This window comes from Pinus tabuliformis, chromosome 3_2 (assembly GCF_031772625.1).
Source record: "Pinus tabuliformis cultivar Carrire ecotype Pingquan chromosome 3_2, CPIR1, whole genome shotgun sequence".
NCBI classification, from domain to species: Eukaryota; Viridiplantae; Streptophyta; class Pinopsida; order Pinales; family Pinaceae; genus Pinus; species Pinus tabuliformis.
The window spans coordinates 1,041,825,905-1,041,836,041 of record NC_142302.1 but is presented as its reverse complement, the minus strand read 5'-3'; positions in this window follow the sequence as shown (position 1 = coordinate 1,041,836,041).

The window sequence follows — 10,137 nt, the reverse complement described above, 5'->3', positions numbered from 1 at the left end:
ACATCCCTCCATGTAATGGGAAATTTACTTGGAGCAATAAAAGACAGAACTCAAAATATCAAAGAAAGATTGGATAGGATCTTAATCCATGAGAGTATAGCTGCAGGATTCTCATCCATGAAAAGCAAGATTGTTCATGCCACAACCTCTGACCACAAGCCAGTGGTTCTGATTTTAGACAGACTCGAAAACTTTGGGTCAATCCCCTTTAAATACAATAAAAATTGGGACAACAAGGAGGATTTTAGCAAGCTCATAAAGGACAGCTGGGAAATCGAAGTTTTTTGTTCTCCTCATTTTGTATGGGAATTCAAATTAAAAAATCTAAGAATAGCAATTAAAAAGTGGGCAAGAGAGAATGCACTAACAGAGAAAAACAAAAAAACTGAGTTGCATAGAAAGCTGGAAAACTGGAGCCAGGAAAAGGAAAACCAACAAATAACAGAGGAAGAACAAGTCCATGAAAAACAAATTTTAATGGAATTGTACAGGCAGAACAGACAAGAGGAGGAGGAGCTGAGACAAAAATCTAGGTGCCTCTGGCTGAAAGCTGGAGATAAAAATACTTCCTTCTTCCATAACAATCTCAAGCTTAGAAGAGCTGGCAACCAAATAGATAGAATTCTTGCTTAAGGGAAAGAAATAAATGAGCGAGAGGAAATCAAAGAAGTAGCTCACAATCATTTTAAATCCCTCTTATCAGCTGATGTTCATCCTCTGGACAACGCTGATTTCCTTAAACTTCTTGACAGTAAAATCAGTGGACAGCAGTACAGTGAGCTGGAGAAGGAGGTGACTAAGGAATAAATTAGAGAAGCAATGTGGAGCATGCATCCGGACCAAGCTCCCGGTCTAGATGGCTTCACCATAGCTTTCTACAAGACACATTAGGACATAATAAAGAAATATTTTGTCAGAATGATTAAAAATGTTTAAAAAAAAAACAAGATGGGAGAAACCACAAAAACTTCTCATTTGGCGCTCATCCCCAAGGAGCCAAACCCCCTCTCTTTTGATCATTTTAGACCCATCTCTCTTTGTAACGCTTCCTATAAAATTGTTACAAAAATCTTGGCAAATAGGCTGAAAAAGATCTTGCCCAGTCTCATTTCAGAGAACCAAGGAGGGTTCATCACAAAAAGATAGATAACAGATAATGTAATTCTTGTACAGGAAGCCATACATAGCAGTATACAAAGAAAAAAAAAAGGCATGGTCATCAAATTAGATATGGCTAATGCTTTTGACAGGGTCAGTCATCAATTTCTAGTGCCAGTACTTCAAAAGTTTGGAATCTCTAACAAGTTCATCAACATTATAATGGAATGTATTTCAAATTCATGGACAACCCCCCTGATCAATGGAAGGCCCAGCCGCTACTTTACAGTACCAGAGGTTTGAGACAAGGTTGTCCTCTCTCCCCTTTCCTATTTATCATTATGGCAGAAACTTTAAGTATACATCTTGAAAATCAAAGGAAAAAAAGGGAGATAACTCGCATCAACATGGTGCGAGGGATAAAATAAATCAGTCATTCTCTCTTTGCCGATGATACACTCCTAATTGGAGGAGCCTCAAGTATAATAGCTAGGAGATTCAATAAAATTTTAGAAGCCTTTCTGGTTGTCTCAGGGGGTTTGTTCAACAATAAGAAGTGCAGAATCTATACTTGGAATGTCTCGCCCAAAGTAATGCAAAGGATTTCCCAAATTATGGACATCCCGGTCCAAAGGAACTGGAGCCATTTTTCCTACCTCGGTTTACCTCTAGCAAAGGAAGGGGTCAAATCTGAGACATGGAACAAACAAATAGAAAAGATGAGAGGGAAACTTCAAAGCTGGGGGCTGATGTGGTTAAATTTAGCGGGCATAACCATCCTCATAAAAGCTCTTCTATCAGTTCTACCCATCTATCAGTATGTTGTAATATTGGCTCCTGCCAGCATCCATAAACAAATGGAGCTAATGATGAGAGGATTCCTCTGGCAAGGAGGGAAGCAAGACACAAAAAAATTCAGTTTGGTTTGCTGGGAACAGGTGACCCTTCCCTTTGAAAAAGGAGGCATCTCCATTAGGATTCTCAGTCTAACAAACAAAGCCATGGGCTTTAAGCTTGTTTGGCGTATGTTAATCGAGAAAGGTAGTTGTTGGGTCGAGGCTCTTCTAAAGAAATATCTCAATGGACAGAACTCAAAGATTCTCTCTGATCTGATCTCGGAAATACCATGCACTCAAGCGTGGAAACTCATTAAAAATGTCATCCCTCAAATTAAAAATTACATTTCAAAGAGCCCTGGAAATGGAAAAGATACAGATATATGGATTGACAGAATAATGGGATCAGAGCCTCGAATTCAATGCTAGCAGTATAGATCCTTGAAAAATTAGATGGATGCAAAAAGTATAACTTCTCTCCATGACATTTTTGTCTGGGATCAAAACAGCTGGTCCGCATGGAAGGACCTTCCTCTCCCAAATAATTTAAAAATCAGTGGGCTGAACTGAAGACAACGCTCACTGGAGCTGCCCCAATAAATAAAACAACCCAAGACAACTTTGTTTGGGACCCAAGCGGAGGAAAGTTTACAGTGAAATGCAGGTATAAGTTCCCCCAACCTAGCAACAACCTTGAAAATTGGAACCTTAGAACAATAGTTTGGAAGAATGAGTGTCTTCCAAAAATAATTTTTTTTGCTTGGACCCTTTTGAAGGGTAAAATCCTCACTGCTGAAAATCTCAGGAAAAAAGGGATTCAAGGGCCATCTATGTGATGTTTATGTCGAAAGGAGGAAGAAAGTAGCCAACATCTCTTTTTAGATTGTGCCATTGCTTGGCATTGTTGGCAGCAAATTATAAGTCCTCTAAAGTTGGCCACGGAAAATTTTGACCAGCTCACAACTTTAAATAGGAATTGGGAGAAATGCTACCCATATACAAAACAAAGTAAATATGCTATTATTCAAATTTGGAAATGTCTACCATCTGCTCTCTACCTTCAAATATGGCTCTCTAGAAATAGTTGTATCTTCAAAAACCAAAAGCCAAACCCAAGACTTATTCTGGCTAAAACTTAGGGGTTAGTAGCATAAATGATCAGTGCTAACTCAGTGTTCAAAGTCAACCAAAATAACTGGTAGAAAGAAGAAAAGAAATGGTACAATAAATTTCCTTTGGTGTGTTCAGTGAATAAGCAAGTGTCAGCTAAGACAGGGGGAAGAAATAAAGGCTGGAAGCTCAGGGGAATCCAAAATGAAATTGAAAAATGGATCCAAAACCAAAAGACATACACTCTTCATTTCGATGGGGCCTCCAAAAACAACCCTAGTAAAGTAGGAGCTGGGGGAATTATCCTTGATCAGGAAGGAAAAGTCATCTCTACTTACGAGTGGGGGCTTGGTAATATGACAAACAATAAAGCGGAGGCATACAATTTGTTTCTTGGCACCTTCATTCTCAAAAATCTCCAAGCCAAAGACCCAGTGATAATCGGTGATTTAGTAATAATCATTGATGCTATGGAAACAGGGGGAGATTTTAAAAATCAAGCCCTTAATAGAATTAAACAAAGGATTTTGGAAAACACCAAGCAGTTGGGAAACATCAAGTATAAACATGTCCTGAGAATCTATAATCACGAGGCCGATTCCCTTGCCAACAATGCAGTGAATCAGTCGATTGGGCAGGTTAAAGACATCCATAATATTTATGAAAAATCAATCCCCTGATTTTCCATTCCCCTTGGATGGGTTTGAGTCACATAGTACCACCAGTCATTTCAGCCAAATGGATACAACTCCCCATAGTCAAAAGAATTGGAGGACCTATCATCTCAGGACTGACAAAATCTTTGATCATCCCCTTAGACCAGCGAGGAGAATCTGTAGATCAAGCAATGATCTGCATTGGATGTTGGAGTCAGAAAAATCCTGCTCAAAGGACATGCAAAAGTTTGGTTCCAGTCATTTAAAAATCAGTAGAGTCTATGCAGGAAAAATAAGAAATGATTCCCATGACAGGTGCAATCTCGAGAAGGGTGATCGGAATCATGAGAAAACGGTGATTGAGCTGGCTTATAAGCAGTTTGGGGCTCGCTGGATTCACCCGAGAATTAGTGGTTGTGATAACAAGTTCGGGGATCGCTCTCTGCTCGTCAAAGTTTTAGGAACAGTTTCTTGCTGCTTCCTTATCGAGCAACTCGCAGTGATCAGAAAGTGTTGCAGTGGTTTCGGTTAGAGGTGGAGCATCTTTTCTTCTCCTCCGCCAACCAAGAGAGGTATTGCCTTTGTCTGTAACTACCTTAAACATTTTTTCGCTAACTCTTGGCATGTAATTGTGGATCAGATTGCTTCAAGTTTCATGGTGATCATATTTCTCTGGCTGGTTCATTCTTTGCCCTGTCTCCATTATACCATTCACTCTGCCCCCTTCTTATTCACTGCAGTGCCTTCTGTCTTTGTCCCCTTTTTTTCTTGGTCTAATTCCTGCTATTTCTCCTCCCTCTTCGCCAACCTTCTCCCCTTCAGTTTCTTACTCTAGCCAGTTTTCGGTGCTCTTTAGTATTACAAGATTTCCCATGATTGCAATAGAGTCTTGAACAGTTGGAATCGCCTGATAACTACCCTCAGAATCTCTGCCTCCCACCCTTCTCCCTCCAGGAGACCGCAGATCAAGCTTCGAATCAAGCACAAGGAGTCAATCAATCTCGCTTCAACAATGTCTGATAATCCCTTGGACCGTATTGAGACCAATAGTAGCTACGCTCTCTGCAAGGCGCACTGCTTTATGATAGCACGATTCATAAAATACTTCAACGAACTCAAAGCTGAAGCCGAGTCCAAGAACAAGTCAAAGAAAGAGAAATTTGAGAAACAGAAAGCTGAAATAGAAGGGCTTAAAGAGAAGTGGCACCACTTAGAAGAAGCAGTCAGCTATATAAGGACACTGAACCAAAGTGTGCAAGGTGAAGCATCCACCAAGCATAGTGACAAGAAAGATAAGCCCCCAGATGACTCTGTTAACCAATTCTGGTGTTAACTCTCCATGCATTGTAAATATTGTTTTCTTTTAGGTCAGTTCCTTCGGCAATATAGCCGGTATGTCTTTCAAAATTCAAGAAACAAGAACAGTGATTTGGAAATCGGGACTGCGAGCCCATTTTGCACCAATTCTACTATGTTACCTCAGGCATATGTAATGGTACTTTGTCCCTCTTTTGATGTTTTTTAATATATAAGTACCCGATCTTGTTAAAAAAAAAAAAAAACTACGATTGTAGCATAGATGAGGACTTTGGCAGGTTTTGTTTCTATCAGTTGTTGCATATATACAATGTTTAGCAACCATTTATATTGTTCAGACTGTTTGTCATCCACAGTCTTAAGTGGGTTCTTTTTGTACATCTTTGAGAAGAAAACACTACAACAAAATTGGTGACTCCACTGGTTTTATACTTCAGATCCAGAAACGTGCATGACCTTCGGTTTTCAGCTTAGGGTTTCTTCTTTTTTTCAGTATCTTAATTTTTCCTAGATTTTTAACCCTTGATTTGTTAAATTTCTAACTTCCGTAAGTTTTTTGGTCTTTTCTGCAGGTCACAGGAACCAGCTGTGATAGAGATGATAGTTTTTTCTGAGATTTTCTGATCAAGAATCAAGGAGTAGAAATCACATTTTTTGGCCCAAAAAAGCACGATCTGGAGTCCAGAGCGCACCTTTCAGTCCAAAAAGTACGTTCTCACCTAAAAATGTCAGTACTTGTGATTTTAGGGTTTCCAGGTTTTTATCAGATTTGTTTCTGTGTTTTTCAGAGAGTTTTTTACTAGGTTTTTTAACCTCTCTCTCATCTCTCTTAGGCCTTGTTCTACTCTGATTTACTCGTCGAAGTGAAATTTAGCCCCCTAGGGCTTCTAGTACACTTTCACCTTTATAGGAGGATTTTAGTTGAGTGAGTAGTCTAAGTTTTTGCAACACTTTCAGCCATATTTTCCAGATCCGTACCCTTCTGTTTCAGATCTATGAAGATAGGTTGTCACCATCCATAGTTTCATATAAAACTTGTTTGGTCATTGACCTTAGGGTCCCATCGGTTTCCCTAGGTTTTTCACCCATCTCCCTATCTTTTCACAACGATCTTCCTCTCTGGTTTTTTGTTGTTGTTGCACCACTTTCTAACAACCTAGTGTCACTTGATCCCAGTCACACTGTTCACTAGATCTCTTGACATTTTTAGTGTGTTTTCCGTTGATTTAGCCACCAACCAACACAATGTTTGCAAACCCAGTTTGGGTGGGGTTTAGTGAATTGTTTTGATGTTCATTTTCTTTTGTTAATTTCAGTTTATTTTCAGCAAACTTTTTTCTTTTTTACAAACACGATCTTGGCTTAATCAATAAATACACTCACACACACAAGCACACCTTAAGTGAAGGGTGCTTGGTTTACACCGGCAAGCCAAGACTTAACATAATAAATTTATCTCCCCTCATCGAGACAAAGGCATATATTTGATCTCCCTTCACCATTTATGTGTCACGTTTGTCATACCACCATTGCGCTAGCAAGGCATTTGTCGCAGAGACTATTAGGCCTTCACCCTCAGTTTCTTCTTGGTCATATTACCCTCCCCGTCGGGTTCGAGTTCATAGACCTCCGAGTCCCCATAACAACTCTTCTCCTGGTTCATCCGATTCCTCATCTGATTCTGAGCCTCCTTCACCACATATCATCACCATGTCTGGACCCACAGCTGGTGCAAGAACCCAACCTGGTGTTGGCTCTGGTTCTATCCCCGTAGTCACATCAAGTGTAATAGTCTCAGGAACCGTTCCGACAGCCCCCATGCTCCCTTTTATGGCTGGGTTATGTCTACAAGATTTTAGCTAGTTGATAAACGACCCATACACCACGATGCTAGTTGGCCTTCTATGCCAACTAAGCTTCTCTCAGATTTCCCAAAGTTTGAGGGTAATGATGGAGAGTACCCTACCAATCACGTCCGCTCCTTCCACATGTGGTGTTCGTCCAACTCTGTTACCGATGACTCCATTCGTCTTCGGCTGCTCCAATGCACACTCATTGGAGACGTTACTAAATGGTATGTAGACCAGCCTACCACATCTCATTCCATTTTTGCAATGCTTGCTAAAGCGTTCCTTTCATATTTCCAGTTACCTCTCTAGTACAACACTGGTATGGAGTTATTGACCTCATTCTGTCAGTCGTCCGCCATTCACCTTCTCGACCATGTTCAAGAGTGGCGTAGAAGGAGGAGCACATGTCATGCGCCACCCTTTGAAGACCATGTCTATCTAGATTGGTTTCTTAGGAGCCTTTTAGCACCCTTGGAAAATATGTTGCGTCCCATTTTCCTCAGACCAAGGAAGAAGCTCTTCAAACCACTCTAAGATACACTAGTACAAAATGGCTAATTAATTACTAAACAAATGACTAAAATTTGAATATAAATGACCATTTTTTAGTCGATGACCAATAGTGGTTAATTTACAGTAACTTATAACCCGACCAAATTTTAGTCATATTTATCTTAGTCATTAATAGATCTTCTCAATTTTATCATCTAGTAGTATATTTAGATATAAATTTTGTCATTAATTTAGTCATTAATTGTCACAATTAATGACCAAATACACAACAAAATATACTACCACATGATTACCCAAGAAAACAAATTAATGACCAAAGAAATATGACCAAAATATTGGTCACGTTATAAGATACTGTAAATTAACTACTAATAGTGACATATATGCAAATTTTAGTCATTGTTTGAAACCAATTAATGACCAAAAAAATATGACTAAATTTCAGTTGTGTTATAAGATGTTGTAAATTAGCTACTAATAGTCGTATGTATGCAAAATTTAGTCGTCATTTGTAATCACAAATTTATTGTTTACAATAGTCATTTATCTTTTTTTGGTAGTTTTATATTCATTATATAAACAATTGATTTAGTAATTTATATTTATTTCATTTACCTTCATTAATAATCATTATAAACGACTAATTTAGTCATTGTATAATTTTATTTGTGTTCATCATTAATCAATATAAACTACTAATTTAGTAGTCTTAGTTCTATTTTATGTGTTCATTATTAATCAAAATAAATTAATTAGTATAATTTTGCTACTAAATTAAAAAAATGTCATATAATGTGCACGTTCATCTGATATGAAAACACAAAGTTACATATGTTAATTACAATGCTAAATAATATCAAGTACAACAATAAATAATTTCAACCACAATTTATATTATATGAAATGTCAAGTATTACAATATCAATTTCCAACTTAAAATTGGTTGGACTACAATTTACACATGAAATATTGTTTCATCACTTCAAAACATTATTATTGTATTTCCAAGGCATTGCAGGTGAATCCACCAAATCTAAAGACTTGACCATCAGTTTGTATGTGTGTGTTTCATGAAAGATATTGGCTTCAAGGGTATCACTAGACCAATTCTCTTCTCTCTCTCTTTCTGCATTTGTCGCTCCAGTGTTATTGTTCTCCTCTTTCTTGACTTCCTGCTTCTTACCATCAATACTGAGCTCTTCTTCTGAAAATGAAATAAGATACAAGGCATAGTATAAGACATGAAAGATGATGAACACTAGAATATAAACTAAAGTAGACTATACAAAAATTATGTAACATATACCTCAACATCAGCTATATCAATGTCATTTTTCCCCAGAAAAGCAAGAAACTCGAACAAGTTTTCTTCAATTTGGCAATAATGGTCATTATGTGGCTAGATGACCTGTATAAACAAAACAATTAAAACATCACCATAAAAAAGAACACCTTAAGAACTTAGTGTTCAACCTTCAGGAAAAGCTTAGGCACAATCATGCCAACTAAGTTACATGCTAAAAAGTTAAAACTATTGATAACTTGTGAAAACAAATGGAAAGAAAAAGACAACATATAATAAACCAGAGCAACGTGGTGGCAATGTCACTGCTTTTTTTTTGGCACATTTCCACCACCTGGATCTTGTTATAATAGGTTTAATAAAAATATAAAAACAATTAATATAATATCTTAGAAGAATAAAATATGAAGTAAGCAATTTAATTAATTAAATAAAAATATAAGTAACTTGAAAATCAATTGGTTCTACATAGATAATTTTGATAAAAATATTATTTTAAAAGTTGTATAACAATTTCTTTTTATTAATATATTGAAAAATATATATAAATACAAACAGAGTTTAAAGTGGAACCTGTTGCAATGATCAAAGTAGTGTATTTGAAAGTTGTACGTTTTAGTGGAAATTTCAATTTTCACTACCTCAATGCTAAGAATCATCTCTATACCTATAATGTCAAAATCCATAGGCAAACTATGTAGTCAATAATCTATTAATTAGACCAACTACAATGATGACTTCAAATGTACAAATACATTAAATTCATTTGCAAATATAATTGATTATAAGAGGACCCCGAACTACTACAAACTTAAAAGATCCAATCTTTTCCATTTTCACAAGGTAAGCATAACCTTGAAACTGATATGGCACAAAAATAATAGAAAAGGATTGAGATGCACACCTTTCTCAAAATATCACTCTGGGAGTTACCTCTCTCCTCCACTCCCAATGTAGACATGGAAGCTCGGTAGTCGTGCAGCTCCTGAAAGCAACAAATACCAAGGTCTCTCTCTCTCTCTCTCTCTCTCTCTCTCTCTCTCTCTCATATGCAATCAAACATACATAAGCATGCATGAATGCATCATAAATCCTTTGACAAAACTATCATGGAGGAGAAAGTTGATGATCACATGGGATCAATGCTTGTTTGCATCAAAGGTGAAAATAGAAAAAATCAATATAGGGTTGGAGAATGGAGAATGCCTCATATATTTTACATCTACAAGATACACACATACTGATAAGATGCAAATCATATGAGTCCATAAGGGATAAACATAATTTATACAAAGGAAGGTAATGGAGATATGATGTAGTGGACTCTTAAAAAAGGGTATGTTAGGATCACTTCCAAGCATAAGCACCAACTTCTAAGTAAATTCAACAATGAATGTAACCCTTGAGACATTAGAGTCTACTTGTGACTTCGCATGGTAGTGAAAAACCATATA